Genomic DNA, 12,077 nt, shown 5'->3' on the forward strand with positions numbered 1-12,077 from the left:
TTGAAAATAGTAGTTATTCGATTTCTTTTCAGTTTTAAATTATTTATAACTCGAAAACGATTAACTTTAGAGAAAAATTACAAGAGAACTTTTCTGTTCCCAATGGTGCAAAGAACGTAAAATAATGTCTACGCAGGCCGAAAAATTTTATTTTTATAATTTGTTTAAAAAGTTTTTAAATAAATATAGCAATAACTCCGAAATTATGGCCTTTAGGTATAGGGATAAAAACATGGAAAATAATCAGTATTTCTTAAGGACTTCAAAACGCCAAAAATAAACAGGGTGTTCCATTTGAAATAACAAAGTTAATTAAATTTTCAGAAAAACGGAAGATCTGACAACAATGTAAGTCGGCCACATTAGAAAACCCCAACCCACCACCATCTATAAAAATCGTGCAAGCCATTTCGGAGATAATTGAGGATTTCCATACATAAAACTCACTCTGTATATTATATTATATTATTACACATAATTATATACACATTATTAATACACATTAATTATTAATACACATTAATAATTGGTTCAATACTTCAATGCAATCAATTTAAACTTTTTATGATAAAATTAGTGAATTAGTCAGTACTTTGATTGTATATTTTGAATCTAAAAAAAATACGACTATATTAGTTGCAATAAATTATTAAATTGATAAGATACAGTGTGTCGCATTTAAGATGAAAAGACACCCCTATGTTTCGGCTATAAAAATATATTATACAGATTTGAAATTTTGCACAGTCATACAGGGTGATGGTTCACAATTTTTAAATAGTCAACTGAACTTTAAGTTTTAAACGCGGCCTACTGCGAATCCACAAACGGGGTGAATTTTCGATATGCGATTCGATTTGCTTCGCGTTACAGATATCGATAAAAGTTATTTGGAAAAGTTGTTCCAAATATTATTATAACGCCACATACCATACCATTTTATAACAAAATTCACAATTTTAGTTCATTTTCAGTTGTTATAGTCAGGATGCTAAATCCTAAAATTGGCTGTCCCGAGATGCATCTCAAGACAGCCAAAAGCGGTTTTTTCGATTTTTTCGGTCTTTCCGCTCAGATATTAAAAATTCTGCCTCTGTCATTTAAAAGAACGGCAAAAAGTACTCAAAAAAATACTATTTAAAAGTTGGCCAAATCATATTATCATAGCCTAAAAATTTTTTGAAAATTTCAAAAATTTTTTCTGGGCTCATTTTTCATTACAAAAATCTGAAAAAAATTAGGTTGTTTTGTATTCGAAAGATACAACCTCTTGAATTTTTTCCGATTTTTTGAAATGAAATTGCGCTCACAAAAAATAAAACCCAAAAATTCTTCTTTTCTCGATTTAACAGGTTCTAGCACCTCTGGGAAGCTAAAAATTTTCATGATGGCATAATTTTATATCCTTTATCGAAAACATAAGTAGCGGGGCTGATCAGTGCGGGGGCATTTTTGACCATCTTATCCCGCTATAGCCTTTGTCCCCATATATTTGTTTCTGTCGCATAACCATTGCTTTTGTAGTCTTTTCCTTTTTATTTTGAAATATCTGAAAACGCAACTACTGCTACTGCAATAAGCACGGTTGGCGGCGGCAACTCCATTTCGAAGTAGGTACACAAGAATCATCTGATATTTCTTATTATTTCGTGCGAATTAAAAAAAAAAACGAACACACGAAGTCAAACATAATTTATTTTTTCTACAACCGTGTTAAAAATGTAATTTTTAGCACTCCATACGAGCGTTAAAATGCTATTAAAAGTGAATTGTCAAATTGTGAAACGTCAAAATATTTATATTTCACTTATTAACATTAATATTAATAGTACAACTTGGGCAATTTGAAAAAGGTGGTTTAAAAGGTTTTTTAAAATTTAATTTAAACTGTATTATTGCATTTTTAACACGTTTGTAGAAAAAAACTATTAAAATTTGATAGAATATACAACAATAAAAGTAAGATGTTATTCTATAGTAGTTGTTATGATTTACGTATTGACAGTATAGGCAGTTTTGATGTAATGTCAAGAAAAATATAAAAATGGAATGTCAGTCAAGTTCAAGTAAAAGTTTTTGTAGATATTGTCCTGTAATTGAGAATGGATAAATTATAATTGTTGATATATAAGACGTTTGCAGAAAAATATTGTATGATATACTTGTTAAAAAGTACATTTTTAAGGCACTCATGTGAATTGCGTACATTAAACGTGTAGGTACTTTTAGCACTTATATTATAAATAACAAACTTTCACATGCGTGCCTTTTTTTTGGCACAGGCTTTTGCCATTCAGCCAGTCACAACTTTTTTAAGTTCTTCCTAAAGCAAAGAAAAGAAAGTAATTATCATTATAGGGACCCATCAAGACATTAAATTAATACACAAACTAGACTGGGTCACGGAAAGAAGGTTTTAAACAAATGGGGTAAAACAAAGGTTACTAGTTTAACTGTGCTCACAAGTTAAGTTTACTTTTTGAAATAAATTCTGTTAAATAGTCATATACGGTTTTATTATTTAATGACAAAAGGTAGCAAATGTTATAGGGAGGAAGGATTTTATGATTGATTAAATTTTTTATTAAGTCATCAGTTTGTTGTATATATTTTGTACATTCAAAGAAAATATGGTTTAAATCTGCTTCTTTTTGACAATCTTCACATAAATTGGAACTTAAAATTCTAAGTTTTGCTAGATGGGCTGGATAACACGCGTGTCCAGATCTCATTCTGATAATAGATGTAATGTATCTACGTGGGACAGAGTAATTTTTAAACCAAAATTCACTCGGGATTGCATTTTTCCGTTGGAACTTTACCAGCTGCAGACGGCGGATGTGAATTGCATAGTGTAGAATTCCTTCCCTCTCGTCTTCACTGCAGCATCCATTTGACTTGCAAATTGTAGAAGTCTTGGAGGTGTCACCAGGAAAGTGTACCAGTAAGTTTTCAATTTAAAAATCTTTTAGTAATATTTTTAATATTTTCAATGTTAATAATTTACTATTAGGATTGAAAACAACTTCGTCTTTCAATGCCAGATGGCGCTAGCCACCTACTATCATCACTTCAGTTGCAATGGGTGGGAGAACCTCTCGATACGAATCAGTTAAAATATGGAGAACAGTGCCTACGTTCCTTCCGATGAAGGCTCCAATAAGAGCCGAAAATCGCGATTCAAGGGACTGGACTGCACTCCGTATTCTAATTGAAAAGTAAGATTGTTTTGCCTTCGCATTGCAACTGAATAAAAATGGTATACATTTTTATTTTATAGTCGTATTACTCCGTAGAGTAACTAGGTGCATTTTTCCGTTGGAACTTTACCAGCTGCAGACGGGGGATGTGAATTGCATAGTGTAGAATTCCTTCCCTCTCGTCTTCACTGCAGCATCCATTTGACTTGCAAATTGTAGAAGTCTTGGAGGTGTCACCAGGAAAGTGTACCAGTAAGTTTTCAATTTAAAAATCTTTTAGTAATATTTTTAATATTTTCAATATTAATAATTTACTATTAGGATTGAAAACTACTTCGTCCCTCAAAAATATTATAAATTGCTCAAAAAATATAAAAAGTATCGAAAATCTCCACTTTTCACCCTCCGTAACTCTGGAATCGTTGATTTTATAACAATTATGTGTAAGATGTTTTTTGTTTTAAATTTGATGTAGAACATTTTTGTATAGAACATTGTTTACGCTAAAGCATATTTTTAGAAATATTGACGAAAAACAAAAAAACTACTAATTTACCGATTTCTCCCCCATCTCCCCCCCCCAAACCGGACGCTCAAAATGGTGTAACTTTTTACTGAACAATATCTGGACCATATAGAACAATTTGGTGTTGGAGGAAAACTTTTACTTTTAATGTCCGGGTTAGGCCTTTTTTGGACCAATTATACTATACTATCTCCGTAACTTTGGAACCGTTCATTTTAGAAGGATTATGCATAAGGCCTTTTTTGTTTACAATTTAATGTAGAACATTTTTGTATAGAAGGTTGTTCATGCTAAACCGCATAGTTTTAGAAATATTGACGAAAAACTGAACTACGAATTTACCGATTTCTCCCCCTCTCCCCCCAAACCCGACGCTCAAAATGGTGTGACTTTTTTCTGAACATTATGTGGACCATATAGAACAATTTGGTGTTGGAGGATAACTTTCACTTGGGATGTCTGGGTTTGGATCTAGTTATACCATACTATTTGTATTGGTATTTTATATTATGTATGGTCTTGTGTCTAAGATACACTTTTGATATCTACAGTTTTAATTAAATGCATACTTTTTGAGTTATTCTTAAAGAACCCTCTAAAAAGTAAATTTTTTCGTCGAAAATCTGTTACTTTCAACCGCGAATAACTCTAAAAATATTAGTTTTACGAAGAAAACGTAAAGGGCATTTTTTCTTAGAATCAGTCTTTCCATCGATTTCCATGGTTAAAATGTAATGAAAAATACCCATACCCGAGATGGGTGGCAACCACCCTAAGAATTTAGCGTACAGCGGCATGATATAGAAAATTATCCTTGGGTTATTCCCTACCTTCTGTGAAAATTTCAAGTAAATCCATGCATTCCAAATTGGGAGCCAAAATGCTTCATTTCTTGGCCTAATACACATGATTTTTATTTTTTATTTATAGAGTTTTCTCAGAATTGCGAAGTTTTCTCAGAAAAAAACAAAAGGTGTGCTTTGCGTTCATAGATCTGGAAAAAGCATTTGATAAACTACCACGAGCAAAGATTTGGGAAACGTACCCAAACGTCCATGAAAAATTATAAAAAATTACACAAAGCCTATATCAATATAATGTTAATTGTAAAGTAAATGATGGTTTTGCTTGTTTTTGATTCAGAGGGATGTACAATCGCTGGACAGCTGTTTCCACCGTTTCAGGCTTTTTCAACAGCGCTAGCGTGCACTCCTCTGAATCGAAAAACAGCTCAACCATCAATTTAAGGGGAATTTGAAAGATCATTCAAATTCCCATTGGAACGCGATCCAGCGACATCTCTTAACAAATTAAAGAGTCTCAGATGCAGAATCCACCATTAAAATGGTAAATAGTAATTTAAATCTGAGACTTTTCATGTTGAAAGTTCTTTCTGGTACATCCTGAATCTGCGACTTTAACTAACAATTTATAAGACCGCAGACGACGAATGTAGAAAACAAAAAGGATTCCTTGCAATCACATTGCGTTTTCATTCGTCTCGGAAAAGGACAGAAGAGGAACTTCCTAGTACTCAAATCTGAGTAAAGATAGAAAAGTAAATGATGGTTTTGCTTGTTTTTGATTCAGAGGGATGCACAATCGTCGGACAGCTGTTTCCGCCGTTTCAGGCTTTTTCAACAGCGCTAGCGTGCACTCCTCTGAATCGAAAAACAGCTCAACCATCAATTTAAGGGGAATTTGAAAGATCATTCAAATTCCCATTGGAACGCGATCCAGCGACATCTCTTAACAAATTAAAGAGTCTCAGATGCAGAATCCACCATTAAAATGGTAAATAGTAATTTAAATCTGAGACTTTTCATGTTGAAAGTTCTTTCTGGTACATCCTTAATCTGCGACTTTAACAATTATTTATAAGACCGCAGACGACGAATGTAGAAAACAAAAAGGATTCCTTGCAATCACATTCCGTTTTCATTCGTCTCGGAAAAGGACAGAAGAGGAACTTCCTAGTACTCAAATCTGAGTAAAGATAGAAAAGTAAATGATGGTTTTGCTTGTTTTTGATTCAGAGGGATGCACAATCGCCGGACAGCTGTTTCCGCCGTTTCAGGATTTTTCAAAAGCGCTAGCGTGCACTCCTCTGAATCGAAAAACAGCTCAACCATCAATTTAAGGGGAATTTGAAAGATCATTCAAATTCCCATTGGGACTCGATCCAACGACATCTCTTAACAAATTGAAGAGTCTCAGATGCAGAATCCACCATTAAAATGGTAAATAGTAATTTAAATCTGAGACTTTTCATGTTGAAAGTTCTTTCTGGTACATCCTTAATCTGCGACTGAATTTGTAATGTTAATTGTGCCATAAGCCAAAATTCAAAGTCAACTAGTTTCAAAACCACTGAAGGCCTGAGACAAGGTAGTGTGATGAGCCCTTTACTATTCAATATCTTTATGGATAATATCCTGAAACAGTGTAACACTAAAATAAAAAGGAAGTTGTATGTAGAATTTAAAAATCTTTAGGAGTTTCAGAGAATAGAAATCACGAAATGTGCATTTGCAGACGATACAGCATTACAGCAGAAAACGAAAGAGATTTACATAAAAACCTTTCAATATGGAAGACATACTAGCAGAAAATGAGATGAAGATAAATAAAAGTAAAACCAAAGTAATGGCAGTATCACATGAACAACAAAATCTAAAAATTAGATTAACAGAATAATCCACAATCCACGCTATTAGTACCTGTGAATCTTGATTTTCGTTGAAATAATTATTAATTCTTTTTTTTTTTTCAAATTAATCTTAAGAATACGGATAATTTATTATTTTTTTTTTCATAAAAGACAGCGATTTTATGTAAGATATCAATTCTGAGGAAGATTTTGAAGTTGAATGATGTTTAATAAACATAGAAATGATCATGTCTAACCATCTAGAAAACTACTAGTGGTACTGTGGTACTCGTACTGAAAATGGCTCAGGCGCATCTCGAACTTGAAATGGTACACAAATACGTTCCAAGAGGGTTACGTACCAGTAATCGGTTCGGGATCGAAAAAAAAAACCGTTCAAGGGCGATTCTGCGCATTAAAACAGTCCAGTCGATTTCGTGACGGTTCAAGAGATCGTACAAATGTGTCGTCTTGAAACGAACCTAATATGTCTGTGAATCCATCCCATGATTGGATTTGTCTATCTTGTGTTCTAGTTAATGCCCTGCCCAATTCTCTTCAAGCGTTATGCTTCTCTCGATGCTATCTTGAACGTCTAACCTTTCGCTGTTTTGTTGGTTTTCTATGTGGTCGCGAAAGCTCACGCAGAGCATTAATTTTTTTTAAAAACTTATACAGAAGTTTTACACTTTTAAATAATAAATGCACCACTGATGCCATCTTTTCTGTACTACATGAGGTTTATCAAGCACTGAACAATAATCTTCACACTGCCACCGTTTTTTGTGACTACGCCAAAGCTTTTGATTGTGTAAATCATAACATTTTGATAAGAAAACTAAATTTCTACGGAATTCGAGGTATTTCTTTAGATTGGTTCCAATCTTACTTGGATGATAGGAAACAACTGGTTAGAGCAAATGATACAGACTCTAGTCTCAAAAACATTGTATGTGGGGTACCTCAAGGTTCAGTATTGGGTCCTCTACTTTTCCTTATCTTTATTAATGACATCACTAGTTTAAAAATCGATGGAAAAATCTTTCTTTTTGCTGATGATACCAGTATCACTTGGAGCAACTCAAATATTGCAACTCTTCATGCTACTATAACTTCTGATCTACTTACAATAAAAACCTGGTCTGACTCTAATTTACTCTCGTTTAACGTAGATAAAACAGTAGCATTGTCTTATAAAGGAGTCCTTCAACCCTTACCTCTTAATAACAGCCAGATCAGTACCGTTGATTCTGTGAAATTTCTTGGTAATTTTTTTAGACAGCAACCTTAAATGGTCCCACCATATCAATTTGTTAAGGAAGAAACTATCCTCAGCTTGCTATGCTATAAGATCTGTTTCGAATGAACTCAATTTAGCATCTTCCAAAATAACATATTTTTCTTTGTTCGAGTCACATCTTCGTTATGGTCTTCCTTTTTGGGGTTCTGGTACAGCTGCCCAATTCGATGTTATTTTCAAATTACAAAAAAGAGCAATTAGATATCTGTTTGGCCTCAGAAGAACAACACATTGCAGAAGTTACTTCAAAGATCACATAATTTTAACCCTTCCATCTTTGTATATTTTAGAAACTGTTTGCTTAATTCGTAAACATCTACATATCTTTCCACCAAGACCTAATCATGACTACTTCACGAGAAATTCTACGTTTGACGTCTATATGCCGACCCCGTCCTCTGAGTTAGTAAAGAAATCTATATTATATTCCGCAAAAAAACTTTACAATCATCTCCCTCTACAACTTAAATCTGCAGCATCTTTCCCCAAATTCCGTAAACTGACAAAAGCCTACCTATCTGAAAGACCATATTATTCAGTAGAAGATTTTCTTAATCAATAACTAAGAAATTACAGTACCCTTTGCACAAGTAGTATTTTTATTATCATTTTTTTTTGTGTATATTTGGGTGTCATATGCAGCAGCTTAACTTTTAAACTTATTAATTACTAGGTAGACTATGCATTTGCAATTTACTTAAATTTTGCAATTGACTACTTCTGTTTAACTTCATTATTATTGTTATTATTGTAAATATATTGACGATTTATGTAATTTTAGTAAATTGGATTGTTATTGTTTTGTTGTCTTGACTTTTTATAAGCTTTGTCGATAAAATTGTACAATTTTTCATGACAATAAAGCATATTTCTATTCTATTCTAAGTAAAAACTTCAAATTGTATTCTGATATAAAATCGGTTATTAAAAACTATCTAAAATGTCATCCAAATGGATTGCAAAACGTTTTCGTTTTAATTCAGAACATCTTCAGTGATTCTGCTGAGTAGTTTGAAACTAGCACACTATTTAAAGTGGTAACCCCATAATAGATGGTTTACATATTATATTTTAATAGAATATGGTGACTACAAGTCGATGTTGTTAGATATAATAGAATACATGCTCAAAGGTCAATACGTTTCCCTTCTCGAAAATGCTAGGTACTTGCCAGTTCAATGGGCACAGACCAACCATTGAACTGGCAAGTGCCTAGCATTTTCGAGCAGGGAAACATGTTGCCCTGTGAACATGTCTTGTATTCTATTATATCTAACAACATCGACTTGTAGTCACCATATTCTATTAAAATATAATATGTAAACCATATATTATGGGGTTACCACTTTAAATAGTGTGCTAGTTTCAAACTACTCAGCAGAATGCACTGAATGGTTACTTCGATTTAATGGACTGTAGTAATCGTTAAAATAATACTTTATTAAATCAAATTTACTTGAATACATAAAATCAAACATTTAGTTTTTACAATGCACATGACTTCATTTTTCTTTTGTGAAGGTTAAATCAGAGAGTGAATCTTCTTTTTTCTTGCGCTGCACGTCGCACGTCAATTCGCGAGAGACAGAGTTGCCACCCCGCACTGGAGCTGTCAATAATATGGAACGCATTGTTGCCACGTTTAACACCTAAGTTAAATTCTAAATTGTACAAAAATATAAACATAATTGTTCATCCTGCCCGCCTTTGAACGGTAACAAGCGTTCAAACAAAAACTAAATAATAGTCAATTTAAATTATACCGTCTTACAGTTTAGTACACAGTTTCTGCTAAAGGTAGTGGACATAGTTTTGAAACACCTCTTTTAAAAGTTCCGTGAGCAGTTTTAATCGTTGCAACTCGCACTACATTGTCTTCACCTGGATGAATTTCATCAACTCTACCTAACTGCCATTTACAAGGTGGAATATTGTCCTGCTTCAGTAATACTAAATCGCCAATCTTAAGTTGAGCCTCAGTGGTTTTCCATTTTCTGCGTTGCTGAAGTTGAGTTAAATATAGTTTATACCATTGCTTCCAAAATCCTTGTAGTAATTTTTGAATCAATTGGAACCTTGATAATTGGTTGATCTTCACATCATGATCAAAGAGTGGGTCTGGTACAGTATTTAATGCAGTTCCAATCAAAAAATGTGAAGGGGTCAAAGGATTATAATCATTAGGATCGGATGAAAGTGCATAGAGTGGGCGGGAGTTTAATGTAGCTTCAACTTGCACAAGAAATGTTAAAAATTCATCATAAGTTAAAATGGTATCTTTAATCACACGATATAAATGAAACTTAACACCCTTTATGTTGCTTTCCCATAGTCCACCAAAATGTGGTGTATTAGGCGGAATAAAATGCCAAGTAATATTTTGACCTGCACAATCACTCAAAATGTCATCATGAATCTGTTGTAAATAATTAAATAGCTGGTTTAATTCTCTTTTTGCTCCTACAAAATTAGAGCCATTGTCTGAGTAAATATGAGATGGCTTTCCCCGTCTTGAAACAAATCTGCGAAGGCCAGCTAAAAAAGCCTTAGTACTTAATGAATTAATTAATTCTAAATGAACTGCTTTTGTTGAGAAGCATATAAACAAACAAATGTAGGCCTTGTATGTTTTACAACCCCTTCCCTTTCTGTCCTTCAAAAGAAAAGGACCAGCATAATCGACGCCTGTAATCGAGAATGGTCTTGAACTTATAACACGTTGTTCAGGTAAATGTCCCATTAATGGCATTATTGCCTTTGGTTTAAATCTATAACAACGAATGCAATTTTTAACTGTAAATTTTGCTAAGGACATTCCTGTAATAATCCAAAATTGTTGACGCACACTAGCTAACAAAAGTTGTGGACCAGCATGTTGTAAATTCAAATGTTCTTGATTGAAAATTAATCTACTTAATCTATGATTCTTACTAAGCAAAATAGGATGTTTTCCCTCATAATTTAAAAATGAATTTTTAAGACGTCCCCCAACCCTTAATATACCTTTATCGTCTACAAAGGGGGTCAATGATAACAATCTACTTGTTGAAGGAATAGACTTATTATTTTTCAATAAGTTAATCTCATTGGAAAAACACTCTTCTTGGGCTAATTTTACTAAAAACATCTTACTGTTGTAATATTCACTTGCGGAAATTACACCCACACATTTCTTACCTCTAGAAGCCTGTTTCAAATTAGAAATAAACCTCAAACAATAAGCAAAAGTTCTAATTAACTTATTCAAATTTGAAAATCGATCAAAAATTAAACATAAATCATTTTTTACAGAAGTAAAAACTTTTACATTGTTTCTTATTTCTGGAACCTCCTTAATGGTAGGCAAATGACGAAATTTTGGTTTAACAAAATCTGTCGACAAAAATGATGGACCACTAAACCACATCTGACAATGTTGTAATTGATCTGGTAAAATTCCGCGACTACCAACGTCTGCAGGATTTTGCGCAGATGCTATATAATTCCAATGCTCTATATTAGATTCATTTTGAATCTCTGCTATTCTATTTCCGACAAACACCTGCAGTCTTGCTGGAGGTGTATGTAACCAATGCAGCACAATCTGCGAATCACACCAATAAAATATATCATGTTTAAATGTAACTGATTTCGTAACAGTTTTCATTAATCGAACCAGCAGCACACTAGCGCACAGTTCTAATCGGGGAATAGTTAAAATCTTTAATGGAGCTACCTTAGTTTTAGCACATAGTAACCTTACACTTATATTACCATTTGAATCAATACATCTGACATAAATAACAGCACAATAAGCATTCTTAGAGGCATCACTAAAACCGTGAAGCTCTATTAGAATCGGGTTATCAACTAAAACAAATCTAGGAACCTTCAGATCATTCAATGATGGAAGTTTTGAATGGAATTGGTTCCATTTAGAACACAACTCTGGAGGAACCTCTGAATCCCAATCAATCTTTAGAGACCAAAGTGTCTGAATAATAATTTTCACCATGATTACACAACAACTGGCGAGCCCCATAGGATCATAAATCTTTGAAATTACGGAAAGTATTGAACGTTTAGTAATTGAATCAGTCTTGACAATATCTACTTGAAAACTGAAAACATCCAATTCACTAGACCATTGAACTCCTAATGTTTTAACTGAATCATAATTTCCAAGAGTTAATACACGAAGTGAATCAGAATGATCTTGAAAATGATTTAAAATAGTTTCATTGTTGGATGTCCATTTCCGTAAATCAAAATGAGCTGATCTCAAAATTTGAACTATCTGATCACAAACTTCCATAGCATCAATTTCATTTGAAAATCCGGTAATTAAATCGTCTACATACATATCCCTGTAAATAATTTCACATGCCCTAGGAAAACTTTCCTTGTTCTCCAATGCTAATT

This window comes from Diabrotica virgifera, chromosome 7 (assembly GCF_917563875.1).
Source record: "Diabrotica virgifera virgifera chromosome 7, PGI_DIABVI_V3a".
In the NCBI taxonomy this organism is placed as follows: domain Eukaryota; kingdom Metazoa; phylum Arthropoda; class Insecta; order Coleoptera; family Chrysomelidae; genus Diabrotica; species Diabrotica virgifera.